Genomic DNA, 15,356 nt, shown 5'->3' on the forward strand with positions numbered 1-15,356 from the left:
AATTTGGATGGGCAGGCATTTTGGGTTGCTTTGGCAGAGTAGGAGGTAGCAATTGTGGTTGGGCAGGTGGTGGAGGTTAAAGAGTAGGAAGGGAGTTGTATTTGGGCCTCCACCCCTGATGAGGTGCATTCCACTAAGGTTGTGGCTGAGCATAGGATTGAAATGAATGGGTAGCTGGTTGGGCATGGTATTGAGATGTGAAGGACCAAGGAGGAGGCACGGACCAGGAAGGATGACCAAGGGGACCCCAAGAAGGTATGGAAGTAACTTTCTTGGGGTTGTAGTATGCCTAAGATGTCCCTTGCACCCCTTGCTGGTATGGTCTCGGTCCATGCGGCCTCCTTTGATTTATGTAATAGAGTTGTTCAATGACTCCCTTAGTGCCTTGATATATAGCTTTAAGTCCGAGTAAGGAAGGGCACTTATCTGTAGAATGATTTTCTTCATAGACTGAACAATCCTCTATAGAGTCCAATGGGCATTCATTCCTAAGATGCCTCCTGGTGCATCTAGGGAAAAAATGACCAAATCCCTCTCTACTTCCTCTTGTTTCCTTTTGATATGTAAGGTATCCATTTGCATGGTAAGAGTCTGCAACATCTCACTCTTGAAGACTTCCAACATGTTTCCAATTTCTCCTTTAATGGATGAGTTAGAGGAAGTGGTACTAGCTATGGGTTGACTCCCCCTACCTTTCTTTCTAGCTACTCTAGAATGGTTTCCAAAAACAGTCTTTATGTTTTCGTAGGACAGTTGGTAGATGTCTCCCCCAACCAGTAGATGGAGGGTGTCTAAAGGATCTTCCTGAATTCCCCTGAGTAGGACCAGATTCAGAGACTCAGGGTCAAGTGTACACCCGACCCTTTTATAACAGAGCTAGAACCTCTCTTCATAGTCCTCCAGGGACTCATCACTTCCTATGGTCATTCGGAAAATTTATTCTTTAGTATCTTTTGACTTGCAATAGTCTCGATACTTGTTGTTAAAGGCTTGCTGCATCTGAGCCCAAGTTGTGATGCTATTTCCAAGTAATCCCATGAACCACCACAATGTTGCATCCTTGAGAGTAGAAGGGAACAGTTTCAACTTTTTCTCATCTTCTGCATAGTCACAGGTTCAACAAATAACAACAAACGCAAACGAAAAGGTGTCAGGATCTTCTGTACTCAAACCATGGAAATGAGGTAGGGTGAAAGGTCTTATATTCTTCATTTTGGTGTCCCCATTGGTCTCCCGAATGGGAAAGGTACCTTCTATTCTCTCTCCATTCGCCCTAGCAATTATGTGTTCATCCATTGGCTCCAAAGGAATGTTTTCTTCTTCTTCTACACCTATAGGTTCTTCAAATATGTCTTGTTGTTCACCTAAGGGTTCTTCTTGATCGCAGCCACCGAATAAGAGAGAAGGTTGGCCGTCTGAAGCAGTGGGGACGTTGGGAAAATTTTCTCCTGAGTGATATCTATTCCCACGAGGCATGAAAGGAAATTTTTTTTGGTTGGTTTTTGTTTCTTTTTCGCCGCACTAATAGTACATGCAGAAACTAAAATTGATTGAAAAAAACAAATTGCAACTAGATGAAATGAACTTGCTCAAATGAAATTTGCAGAATTGAAGAGGAAAGCAAGGAAATGCAAAACTTGAAAGAAGAGAAATGACTAGTCTACTTTTGTTGGAATAAACTATTAGTAGAATTTTGCAATAGAAAATAGAAGAAATCAGTAATCACAGAATACTCTTACGTTTCCCCAAAAATGGTGCCAAAAAGTGGTGAGCACCAATATTGCAGCAATAATGCTACAACTCTTGGGCTGCCTACTTTACTCTTATCAACTCGGTAGTTCGTAACAAACTTGGAAGCATCGGTGTTGTATGCACAAGTACTAGTTCTTACTATAGGTTGTCACTTGGTCAGTGAGCACAATATCACTAGGAGCTCAAGCCAACTTCTATGAATTCTAGAAGATGCTCTATATGTGATGATGAAAGGAGAGAAAGATTACTCTACAGATGTTATTCTAACTGTAGAAAGGAGAAAGACTGAAATGTAAAGAAAACCTAGTAAACCCTAATTAACCATCTAATCCTACTTTTGTAGAAAGCACTATAAAAACCATGAAAAAAATGCCATTACCTACTTAGGGAAGCAAACAACATCTAACTAAGCTATTTCTGGATGTAAATAAGCAAAAAACATCTTTTTGGATTTTTATGTATTTTTATGTGAATTTGACATGCATGTAATTTATTGTGTGTGAATGTGGCAGTGAATAGGTGGAGTTGGAGGGTGGTTTTGGGACTTGAGAGGATATAGGATGGTGTGGATAGGTCCTAGGAGGTCTCAGGTGGCCTTATAGAGGCTTTTCCCACACTCGTCCTTAAAAAGAAGCCCTACAGGAAAATCCATAAGAGGGCACAGGAAATCTATAGGAGGAAAATAGGGCAACTACAGGAGGCCTACATGAGGCGACCGAGAGAAATTTTCACTATTTTGAGGGTGTGAAAGTGTGTGTAAAAGGTTGATGAAGGTTGGAATGAGGTGTTAGGGCACCTAGAGTCTACCAAGAATCACCAGGAGAGAGAAAGATGATTGGGTTTGCTAAAGGAGAGAGGAAAAGTTCTATGGAAAATGCAGGAAACTAAGGCAGAATTGAGGGGAGACTTGGGTGACCTATAGGGCATGGATCAGATGGAATATGGGATGGATTATATCCTAGCCTACTGCTATAAGAGATCTACTGCATAAAAAAACTGACAGTCAACCAAGGAAATCAAGCAAGCAATGAAGTGAGTGCATTTAGGAAAACAGAGTTTTGCATTAAAATAGTCTAAACTATGATCTATGAAAGGAAACGCTAAGAAATTTTGCAAGAAGGGAAAGCATGAAAGAATACTATTGCAAATAAATAAGTGAGCATGATGAAGAATATCTGAAGTAAAGTAGAACTAGACTATTAACCTACTGAAAAGTTGAAAACACTAGAAGTCCTATGCATGAGGAAAATCTGTGTTTTTGGGGCAGCAAGAGGGTCTTTGCCTCAAATCATGGTCCCAAAGGGAGGAAGAGAGGCCAAGGCACTCTTGCTAGCCTTTTTAATATTCTTTTTATCACTGCTTAACCTGCTATAGAAAGCACAAATGGAAGCAAACTACTGAATCATCAAAAGCAACCTATTCTTAACCATAAAAGAAATACATCTGACAACAACCTAATATACAAACTAAAATAAAACATACAAATACAAGTAAAGAGGAGCTTGGTTACTTGTATTAGGCCCTAACCCAAGAGCTTCAGCCCTATGAGGTAACTCAGTGCTATCTCAAAAGGGATTTCATCTTTATTTCCAAAACAATAGCAGGGTTGCATGCAACTGTCACAAAATAATAAGCTCGAAGTTGGAGCAGAGTTTACATAAGAAAAAATTCAACAAAAATCTGATCCTATTGAGGCCCTAGGCCTCTCTATTTATACCAATGAAGCTACCAACAACTTCCTTAAAATCAGGGAGGCTTGGCTCCCAAAACTCGAGATAATCATCAATCATCCTCCACTTGCTCGACTGCCTTCTTAATGCACGATTCGGCTGCTTGTACTCTGAGCGAAATCAAGGGGAATTCAAAGTGAGGAGTAATAAATGAGGGGGATTCCCTCCTATAAGTCCTCTCCTTTGTCCACTTTACATTATTGCTACCATTTTTCCACTGGATCCTTGACTTTGACCTCAAAATTAATCATTAGTCTGCATTAAACACACGTTAGACCACATGGCATCATAACTAACTCAACTCTCTCCATAAGCATAAATATAGTCAGAAAATCATACAATAAGCTAAGAGAATGGTTTATTTGACTAGGTTAGGTGGTAAAATCAGCCCATATAATTACCCATTTATGAGGCTCATCAACTAGCTTGTATCACTAGTTCATGATGGGGTTATATCATATCACTTGGGCACTAAACCATGTGACGAAGAGTCGAGCCAAATCCAAGTTGTTTTGGGCTAAGTCATAACATAAACGATTCAAGGATCTAATACATCACGCCTTTTTGGCACCAATACTCACTCTATCAAACCCTTAATAGCTCTTTGAGATAGAGATAAATGTTTCAAATTGGGGTTTTGATGTAGTCCTCACTATGGCATGGGCATCTAGTGATCAATCATATTCAGACACTCTTTGATGCAGCTCAAAAGTGACCCACTTATGAAAAGGAGATATAATCCATTATGCAAGCCTACCACTAATGGAAGCATTACATTCTAGGGAAGGAGATGTTCATCTACATTAATCGAAATCTCCTATGATTCATGTAGATGGAAGGAAAATTACAAAATGACCACCATCAAAATTGATCCATGTAACTACAATAATTCCACCTAAACATTACATACAAGAAGGCTAATAAAAATCACATTTTGGATTACCTTAGCTAACCTTTAATTTTGGCATTGATCATAGTCCTTAACGCTTGTGGACACGACACCCATAAGTGGCCCTAATTGTATAAAAATGAAATTGATTTGACTACTACCTATTAAAAATTGGATAAAAGTGAAATAATATTAAAATTTGACCACCAAGACAAAATTCTATGCTATTAAAGGTATAACACCACAAGGATGGCCTATTTTGTAATGTACATATCATGTTTAGGCTAGTTAGATGGGAAGTGTTTTGGGGCATGTGTTCCCATGTGTGTGCATGTGCATTTTTTTAAGGCCAAAGTGCCTATATGATTGTAGGAAGGTGAGCCTATGTGCTAAAAGGCCAAAGAATCTAACTTTATAAATATGTAAGCTATAAAATACATCATTGTCGTAGACCAAGTATTAAAAGAGAGTATGGGGGATAGGACTCCATGAGTGGGAAAAGGGGATATGAGACAAGTGATGAGGAGGCTTAAGCATAAGGGGGGTAAGCCATTATTAAAATATGCCTAAAGTAAAAAAGTGACATTGCTTTTAATTCTAAGTCCATATAGTGACTTCATGAAGTGTTACTTTTCAAAAAGGATACATGCACATAAAAAGGGGAATTTTAGTGTTGTACTATTCATTTTACAATCGTTTAATTCCATCAATATAACCATGAATATTTATTAGAATCCCTAAATAGGAGAAGAGTGTGAACCTATTATTTTGTTACCCTATAAATTTTAGGTGGATTTGGGGGATATGGGGATAGGTTTCCCTATTGTGAGGCTAGTAAGGTACTGAGAGATTCCTACAAACAATTTGAACTCCTAGAAGCCACAAGGCTGGAGAATCCCTATCCATCTTGAGTTGGGAACTCTAAAAGTGTAGTGGCATAGCCTGTTGGACTACAGTTACAAACAATAGGTGCACTACCTTGGGTTGCTTAAGATAATGGGGGACAATATACTATCAATTGGAGGTTAGTGGACTCAGGTACCTTGGCTTGTTTCATTTTTAGTGCAACTAAGGACCATAGTTGACTTTAGATGGCCCTTTTTCCTTGTGGAGTCATAGCCCCAACTTGGGAGTGACCCATTCCTAAGAAATTATGAGAAACACATTTTATGGCTGGGTGGAAATTCTAAGGTCTATAGATATTTGGTGCTTCAAATATAAGATAATTATTTATTATTATGTTTATGTGTTTTTTTGTTGTGATCATTTCGTTTATTTACACATGCACCATATGGTTAAAAATTTAATATACATCAATCATGATTTTATGTTGATGTGCATTTGTGCATTCCATGATTAATTGATTAGACATGCATAAAATAATTCATATTAATATAATTCAACAAAAAAATTTAGAGGTTAGGTCACAGGGATGGTAATATGCGCTAATGGGAGATGATGGGTGTTACAAAGTCATATCAAAGCCTAGGTTGCAACTTTGGGCTTCTATGGGTGAAAGATAGCAAGTATAAGTGATAGTTATAGAGTATATCTACAATTTGTTTGTCTTCTCTAGATAAGGTTGTTGATTTCCTTAGGTTCGTTCATCAATAAGTGTGATCTCATTAACATGTATATCAAATCCTAGTGTTGTAAATTTCTCTTGCAAAAATTAAAATTTTGGTGAAATTTTGATTATAATTTGTTGTGAAACCAGCTCAAGAAAAAGATATAAAAGATAGATCAACGCCTTATAATTTAGCCTCTTCAAGGGGGAAACCTCCTTTACATTACATAAATGAACAATTCTTGGATGATTCAAATGACAAAACCTCCTTTCTATATATAGGAGTCTAAGGAGTCACAATATAACCTAGCCGACCTAACAATAATAATATAAAGCCAAAAAAATAACAATAGAGGGATTCTATGAGGCACAGTAACAACAATATGGGGACAATAGGGGCACAACAATATTAATAAGTGATACAACTACAATAGTAATGGGGTAATCACTAGTATTATAGAGACCCAACATGCCCCTCTCCTTCAAAAAAGTGTTGTCCTCAATGCTTGAGTAGTTCTGGATGCTTCTGTATAAAATTCTCATCCTCCCATGTGGAATCTTCAGTGGATAAGTTCTTCCACTTGATAAGATACTCCGAAATTGATCGATTTCGTAGCTATCGAGTTCTTGTTTCTATGACTGCTTCTGGTTCCAATATAATTTTCCTTCCTCGTCAAGTTCTGGCAATATTGTTTGAACTGGGAGCTTGTCGCCTATAACCTTCTTTGAAAATGAAACATGGAAAATTGGGTGCAATCGAGAAGCTGCAGGAAGCTCCAATTTGTATGCCATAGTACCAATCTTTTGCAACACCTTGTACGGACCATAATACTTTGGTGATAATTTATTATCCTTCTTAGCTTGCTTGAGGGACATTTTCTTATATGGTTGTAGCCGTAGGAATACCCAATCACCTACATCCAAACTTCTTTCCCTCCAATGTTGATCTTCCTGTTGTTTCATTCTATTCTATGCCAACAAGAGGTTATCCTTTAAGAGTTGGAGGACTTGTTGTTGATGTTCGATGTGATGTTACACTACTTGAACCTTAGAACTTTCTCTTAAATATGATGTGATGGATGGTCGCTGATATCCATAAAGTGCCATAAATGGGGTCATTTTTGTTGTTGTATGGAAGGAAGTGTTATGCCACCATTCAGCCAGAGGCAACCATTTGACCCATTGTGTCTATTTATCAGATACAAAGCAACGAAGATATCCTTCCAAACATTTGTTTACTATCTCAGTTTTCCCATCAGATTGAGGATGATAAGATGAACTATGAGCTAACTGAGTACCAAGACAAGAAAATAATTCTGTCAAAAAATTTCCAGTGAAAATGGGATCTCTGTCACTTACAATAATCTTTGGATTTCCATGTAGCTTTTGAATTGTTTCCATAAATGCAGTAGAAATTGTATTGGCTTTAAATGGATGTGATAATGCACAAAAGTGTGCATACTTGGTAAATCTATAAACTACCACCATGATGACACTCTTTCCCTCAGACTTTGGTAAACCTGTGATAAAATCCATTGAAACCTCCTCCCAACGTTTGCTTGGAATGGATAAAGGTTGTAATAGACCCGGTGTCTTAATTGTTTCAACTTTATTTTGTTGGCAAACCAAAAATTCCGCCACAAACTTTTGAATATCCGATTTAAGGCCATCCCAAAAAAATTCCTTCTTAATCCTGTGGTAAGTTTTTAAAAATCCTGAGTGCCCTCCTAAGGGAGAAGTTGCAATTCCATAAGAATCTTTTGTTTTAACTAGGAATTCTTATAGAGGTATAAGCGATCTTTGTACCATAATGAATCATTTTGCCAGCTAAATGTATCAGATGTACTGGAATCTTATTGTAACTTTCGAATAAGTGCCCACACTTCTTCATCATTCTTCCATTCCTCCCTTGCTTCATTTATCCAATCTGGTTGGATAATAGAAATGGCACACAATAATGCTTCCACATCCTCATCCTTTCTTGAGAGTGCATCTCCCACCACTTTTTGCTTCCCTTTTTTGTAGATGATTTCAAAGTCATAACCCAACATCTTTGTGACCCACTTTTGTTGCTCCTCAGAGGATAATATTTGTTCTAAAAAGTATTTAAGGCTATCATGATCCATTTTTACCTTGAAGTGTCTTCCCATTAGGTAGGGTCGCCATTTCTTAAGTGCATGGAGTATTGCCAACATTTCCTTCTCATAAATAGCTTTGTGTAAAATAATTCCCTTGATTGGACGACTTTCAAAAGAAATGGGTCTTTCATCTTGCATTAAAACAACACCAATTCCATTTCCTGAAGCATCACATTCCACAATCTGGTGTAGCTAAGACTGGTGGTTGGCACATTGCCTCTTTAAGATGTTTGAAGGCCTTTGTTGCTTCTGGAGTCCATGAAAATGCATCTTTCTTCAATAATGTTGTTAGAGGTGCTGTATTCTCAAATAATTCTTAACAAACATGTGATAATACCTTGTCAACCCAAGAAATCCTCACAGATGCTTTATGGATGTGGGGATTTTCCATTCCTTAATGGCTTTAATTTTTCTAGGGTCTACCTTAACTCCTTCGTGAGATATAATGTGACCCAAATATTCCACCTCTTGTACTCCAAAGAAACATTTGGATATTTTTCCATATAATTGTTTCTCCTCCAATAGTTGTAGCACCCTGTCAACATGTTCAACATGATCCTTCCAAGACTTGTTGTAGATTAGTATATCATCGAAAAATTCTAACACAATTTTTCTAAGGAATGGTTTGAAAATGGAATTCGTCAAACCTTGAAATGTTGAAGGTGCATTGGTAAGGCCAAAAGGAATGACCAAAAATTCATAATGACCCTCATGAGTTCTAAATGTTGTTTTCAGAATGTCTTCAGTCTTCATTCTGATTTGATGATATCCTGAACGAAGATCCAACTTGGTGATGTAAATTGATCCATGCAATTCATCCAGTCATTCATCAATGACAGGAATGGGAAACTTATCTTTAATAGTGAGCTTGTTGAGCTCCCTATAATTTAGAAACATGCACCATGATCCATCCTTCTTGTGCACCAATACTACTAGAGAGAGAAAGAATTTTGACTCGGTTGAATTATACTAGCCTCTAGCATTTCTGCAACCATACGTTCAATTTCACTCTTTTGGTATAGGGATATCTGTACGGCCTGATGTTTGGAGGAACACTTCCTGGAATCAGATGAATAACATGATCATGATCATGAATAGGTGGGAAACCTTTGGGAGTCTCAAATACCTTGGAATGATTGTCCAAGACTTTTTGGAGATCTAGAGAAATAGATGATTCCAATGTGGAAATATCTAGCAAACATAATTGTGCAATTACACCTCTTTGTTCCTTTTTTAGAAGCTTTGTCATACCGTTAGAGCTGATTATGTTGGCATTATGAGACAAGTGTTGTCCTTGATGGCAAATCACACAAATGATAAATTATAGTGCAACAAATTTATTTGATAAATTATAGTGCAACAAAGTTTCCTTCATGTAGAGAAAAGTTCACGCACTTTTATGCAGAGAAAAGTTTATTCCATGTAGAGAAAAGTTCATGCAATTTTATGCAGAGAAACGTTTATTCCATGTAGAGAAAAGTTCATGCACTTTTATGCAGAGAAACGTTTATTCCATGTAGAGAAACGTTCACGCACTTTTATGCAAAGAAAAGTTTATTTCATGTAGAGAAAAGTTCACGCACTTTTATGCAGAGAAAAGTTTATTTCATGTAGAGAAAAGTTCACGCACTTTTATGCAGAGAAGAGTTTATTTCATGTAGAGAAATGTTCACGCACTTTCATGCAAAGAAAAGTTCCCTTAATGCAAGAGAAAAGTTCACGCACTTTCATGGTTGGTTCATGGTATTAGTCTGACAATTTTTGATCCTATGGTTTTGGTCTGTGGTATTGCATCCAAAAGTGTTGATCTCATGCACTTTCATGGTTGGTTCATGGTATTATTTGGACAATTTTTTATCCTATGGTTTTGGTCCATGGTATTGCATCCAAAATTGTTGATCCCAAGTATTGGGTCCGTGGTATTGTGTTATTATGGTTTTGGACCGTGGTATTGTGAAAGGCCTAAGACTATAAAAGAGGAAGGAGATCATTTGGCAAAGCATCATCTAAATTATTGAATATCTAGATCTGGAATACTGTGATTGGGTTTTGGTGCAGATCTGGATCTGAGCTAAAGAGGGATCTGACTGGTTGATGGAGAACAAGATCTAAGGATAGACCAGGATCAAATGGTTTGAAATGAACTATCTCTATATAGTTGATTATGCTTATTCTAGATCTGTATATTGACGCTTGTAATGATCTGAACTGGGTATAACTTAAGTTTGAAATCGCTGCAAGTCATGATTGAATATTTATAGATCTGTACGCGGGTTAGCTTTGGTGAAAGCATGTATGTACGCAGGTTTGGTTCACTGTAGTAGCATATACCATTTGAGCGATGATGTTTAAAGTTACAGGTGGTTCAGGTTGTTGATGTGTTCTGATGATTGTTTAATGGTGTCAGTATTCTACATATTCAATTTGATTGATTGTGTTGATGGATGAGATCTAGTAATGGATCTAATGGACTAGACCGGGTTGCTAACACTCATATTATCCTTGTATATGTATTGATCTGGTGATTGGGTGATTTAGAAGATTGATTCATTATGTCCTTCAATGATATTTATGTGTCCAGTATGAAAATTGGATGAAACGTGGGCTTTGAGATTATGTGTTGTGCTTCAGGTGTATCCAGTCTGAAAATATATGAAACGTGGTACCTAGAGGAAGAAAGAGAAGGTTGTAGCCTTCGGTAGGTCCGCACCTACGTACTAGTACATCAGTTAGTACAAGAGCCAAGGGGGTGGTAGCTCCCTTCTAGTAGCAGCTGGAAAACAAGTAAAGGTTGGAGCATCTCAGCAGGTTTACATCCTGCACAAAGGGGGTTGTAGCTCCCTTCCAGGAGAGTCTGGAGAACGAGAGAAGGTTGTAGCCTTCTACAAGTAGAAGCTTGTGTACTGGTATAAGTCTGCACCAGTACAGAACTATTGTAAAAGGTATTTCTTATTAAAGAAGATTGAGACGACTTGCAGCAGGTGGTTTTCACCCACATTGGGTTTCCACATTACATCATGGTGTTCATGTGTGCTTCTTGTGTGTGATGATCTGTTCTATTTTACTGCTCTGGTTTACTGCTCATATGGTTAATAATGTTCTGATGCACTCATTAGAGATCAACTAACTGAATCATATGTTTAATGGATATATACTTGTTGCATCACATATGAATCTTAATATGGAAAGAGAAAAAGTTATATTGATCTGATAATACTGATTCACCTCCCCCCCCCTCTCAGTATTATTTCCAACAATTGGTATCAGAGCAGGTCCTTTGGTAGAAGCTTGATCGCTTGAAGGAGATCCGTGGAACAATGGGAAAGAAGCTTAAGAAGAAAGCTCATAAGAAGAAGAAGACATCTCAGAAGAACTATGACAGTGGGAGAATCGATTGGGGATTAAGTATAAGAAGCTCTTCAGATTCAGATTCAGATTCGAAATCATTTCAGAATGAATATTAACTATCACGTATGAATTTGCTATCCTCTGATGTTCGAGCTATCTATCCATTTGGAAAAGATGGAAGTGATAACGAAACAACTGAATGTGCTCTTATGGGTGAGGAAGAAGGATATCAAATAGAAACAAAATTTAACAGGCTGACAAACAAAATTATTGAAGAAGAAATACTTCTGAACATAAAGAGTGGTGCCCTCAAAGAAGCTGTTACTAGACAAAAGGCTCAACGAGAGTTATTCAAGGAGAAATATCAAAAGTTGCAGGTTGAAGCAACATCTCTAAGAAATGAAGTCAATGAAAAGAACACAACCATCAAGAAACTCAGAGATAGATCCAGTTACTATGAAAGTCTTGAAGCCATGATCCACTCTCTAAAGGAAGATCTTGAAGAATCAAAGAAGCAGAATAAAGATCTAGTCCAAGATATTGAAAAACAGGGAAACGAAGTTATCAGCTTAATATCTCAGCTAGAATGTGCCTTCAGAATTCGTCAAATGCAACAGGATCTAAATGAAGAACAAGAAAAGGAGATTCTCAAGCTAAAGCATCAGTTGGAAGAAGAAAGGAAAGCTGAAGAAGACATGAAGAAGCAATATCTAGAAAAAGAAGAACAACTTCAGGTTGAGGTAAATATCTTGAAAAGTAAACTAGAAGAAAAGGATAAGCTCTTACGTTTTCAAGATGGTACTAAAGTCTTGGATGATATTCTTAATAGTCAAAGATCTCCTGCTATCAAAACTAGTCTTGGCTTTCATGAATCTGTTGAAGGTGAATCTAGTTCACAAGGTGAGACAAGGGACTCTACTACAAAATCTGAAATGCTCAATAAGGATATGAAAGGTCAATCTCATCATCAACCAAGGAAAGAAATTCTTCAAAGAAAATATTTTACTCCTCCTATGAATAATGTTGAATGTTATGTATGTCATAATCTTGGACATGTTGCAGCGAGATGTAGAAGAAGAAGGGTTCAAGACCATCATGCAGAAAGATCATCACATTCAAGGTACTTTAATGGATATTGCTTTGCTTGCAATATGTTTGGTCATAGAGCTGTTGATTGCTATAAAAGAAATATGAGACATGTAAGATGTTACACATGTAACAAGCTCGGACATATAGCTAAGGAATGCAGGAACAAAGTATGGGCACCATACCAAAAGGAGAAAACATCATCATCACACTTGAAGATGTGGAAGAAGAAAGAAGTATAGTTAGAAAGAGGCGGCACAGCACAACATACAGACATAACAGAATTAGAGGGAGCTGGAAGTGTAAAACTTCAGTGTCCTAAATCTCATACGCAAGTTTCTTAAAGAGAAGTCATGTATATACGCGAGTTGGTTATGGCATAGTCGCGTATATGATTGTTTGAGGAAAGGCAGTAGGGACAGGTTCAGGAAAAGGATCAGTCATGATTCGGTTTATTATTTGCGTTGTTTGATAATGGTTACAATTTGCTGATGATGTGTGTAAATGACTTGATGGTTAGAAGTGTTTTGTTTCTAACTTGATAATGATGATGTATTGATACTTCTTGCTGATATGAATGATCAGATCTGACAGTAAACAAGATGGCGCAGGTTTAGGGGGAGCATATGCTTTTAATGCATTGTTGGCATTATGGTTAATAGTCCTTGGTGATGATGCTTATATGGATAAATGATTCATCTTGCTATGATATGGTTATGAGTTTTTCAGATGATTCTTGGGGTTACATAGTTGATATTTAGATCAGATTTGTGGTTGATCCTCTAATGGTGCTTACATGGTGATCTTCATAAGGATAAGGAGAAGTACATAGCTTGAATTCACATCTTCTTTACTTGATGATGAGTCACTCATATGTTGTTGTCGTCATATGCATAAAGATCATATATTACAGTTATGATGCAGGATTCCTATTGTTCTTGGCACATATATGGATGAGGATTTTTGGCTGGATACATGGATGATTATTCAAAGTTGCATTGTTGGAGACTTGATGATGATGAGTTCTTACCTATATGATGATAGGTTGTTTCGTACATATGTTGATTGATATTCCCAATTGATGATACTTGGTCCATGCAGATCTGGATGGCTATGGTGTTTCTCACATATGATAGAATGATTATGTATATATAGAATTCTGTTCAAAAGGATGAGTTGATACAGACATTCCTTGATGATTCATGCACTAATACAAGTTGCTGGTGACAGATGCTATGGAGCAGATCATTCAGTGTCGTTGCTGATGTTTATCATGATCTTATTTAGGTGTTTGGTCTCTGTTATAAATGTCATGTATATCATTCGATGTAAAGGTCATATCAAGACTCATGATGTAATAGTGTGTCTCTATCTTTTCTAGTCATTTGATGAGATCTCTTCAGGTCATGTAACGGCCTATGCTAGTTTCCCCACTATGCCTGGGATGAATGATGTTATTCTCTTATGTTATCTGTAAACTTTTGGTATATCACCATTGTGATGGGAGATAGATGTAAGTATGAGTCTTTGGTGATAGGAAGGTCATTTATGATGTATAGAGTCATGTACTTCTTGTAGAACATCTTTTTGCAGACCTTGCTTAAAATTCAGGGGGAGCATGAACAAGCATATTTCAGCAGAGCAGAGATTTCAGCATGTTCTCAGAAAAAGCATGGACAGATTGGTGCACCATGGCATATACAAAGGGGGAGCTCATTCAGAGATTTCAACAGGTACTCAGGGGGAGTATGAACAGTGGAATGCCTTTCTAGGAAAGAGAATATCTTGGTTCGTCCTTTGCCCTTGATGTCAAAGGGGGAGAGTGATTTGGTATTGTTGCCATCAAGTCCAAAGGGGGAGATTGTTGGCATTATGATGCATGTGTTGTACTTGATGGCAAACAACTCATAGAAGATCAACTCACTTATATATATCTAGATGAATCTACGGAAGAGATATCAGATGACAATTCTCAGTATGACAAGTCCAAAGGGAGAGATTGTTGGCATTATGAGACAAGTGTTGTCCTTGATGGAAAATCACACAAATGATAAATTATAGTGCAGCAAATTTATTTGATAAATTATAGTGCAACAAAGTTTCCTTCATGTAGAGAAAAGTTCACGCACTTTTATGCAGAGAAACGTTTATTCCATGTAGAGAAAAGTTCACGCACTTTTATGTAGAGAAAAGTTTATTCCATGTAGAGAAACATTCACGCACTTTTATGCAGAGAAACGTTTATTCCATGTAGAGAAAATTTCACGCACTTTTATGCAGAGAAAAGTTTATTCCATGTAGAGAAAAGTTCACGCACTTTTATGCAGAGAAAAGTTTATTCCATGTAGATAAAAGTTCACGCACTTTTATGTAGAGAAAAGTTTATTTCATGTAGAGAAAAGTTCACACACTTTTATGCAGAGAAGAGTTTATTTCATGTAGAGAAATGTTCACGCACTTTCATGCAGAGAAAAGTTCCCTTAATGCAAGAGAAAAGTTCACGCACTTTCATGGTTGGTTCATGGTATTAGTCCGACAGTTTTTGATCCTATGGTTTTGGTCCGTGGTATTCCATCCAAAAGTGTTGATCTCACGCACTTTCATGGTTGGTTCATGGTATTATTCAGATAGTTTTTGATCCTATGGTTTTGGTCCGTGGTATTGCATCCAAAATTGTTGATCCCAAGTATTGGGTCCGTGGTATTGTGTTATTATGGTTTTGGACCGTGGTATTGTGAAATGCCTAAGACTATAAAAGAGGAAGGAGATCATTTGGCAAAGCATCATCTGAATTATTGAATATCTAGATCTGGAATACTGTGATTGGGTTATGGTGGAGATCTGGA

This window comes from Pinus tabuliformis, chromosome 5_1, assembly GCF_031772625.1.
Source record: "Pinus tabuliformis cultivar Carrire ecotype Pingquan chromosome 5_1, CPIR1, whole genome shotgun sequence".
In the NCBI taxonomy this organism is placed as follows: Eukaryota; Viridiplantae; Streptophyta; class Pinopsida; order Pinales; family Pinaceae; genus Pinus; species Pinus tabuliformis.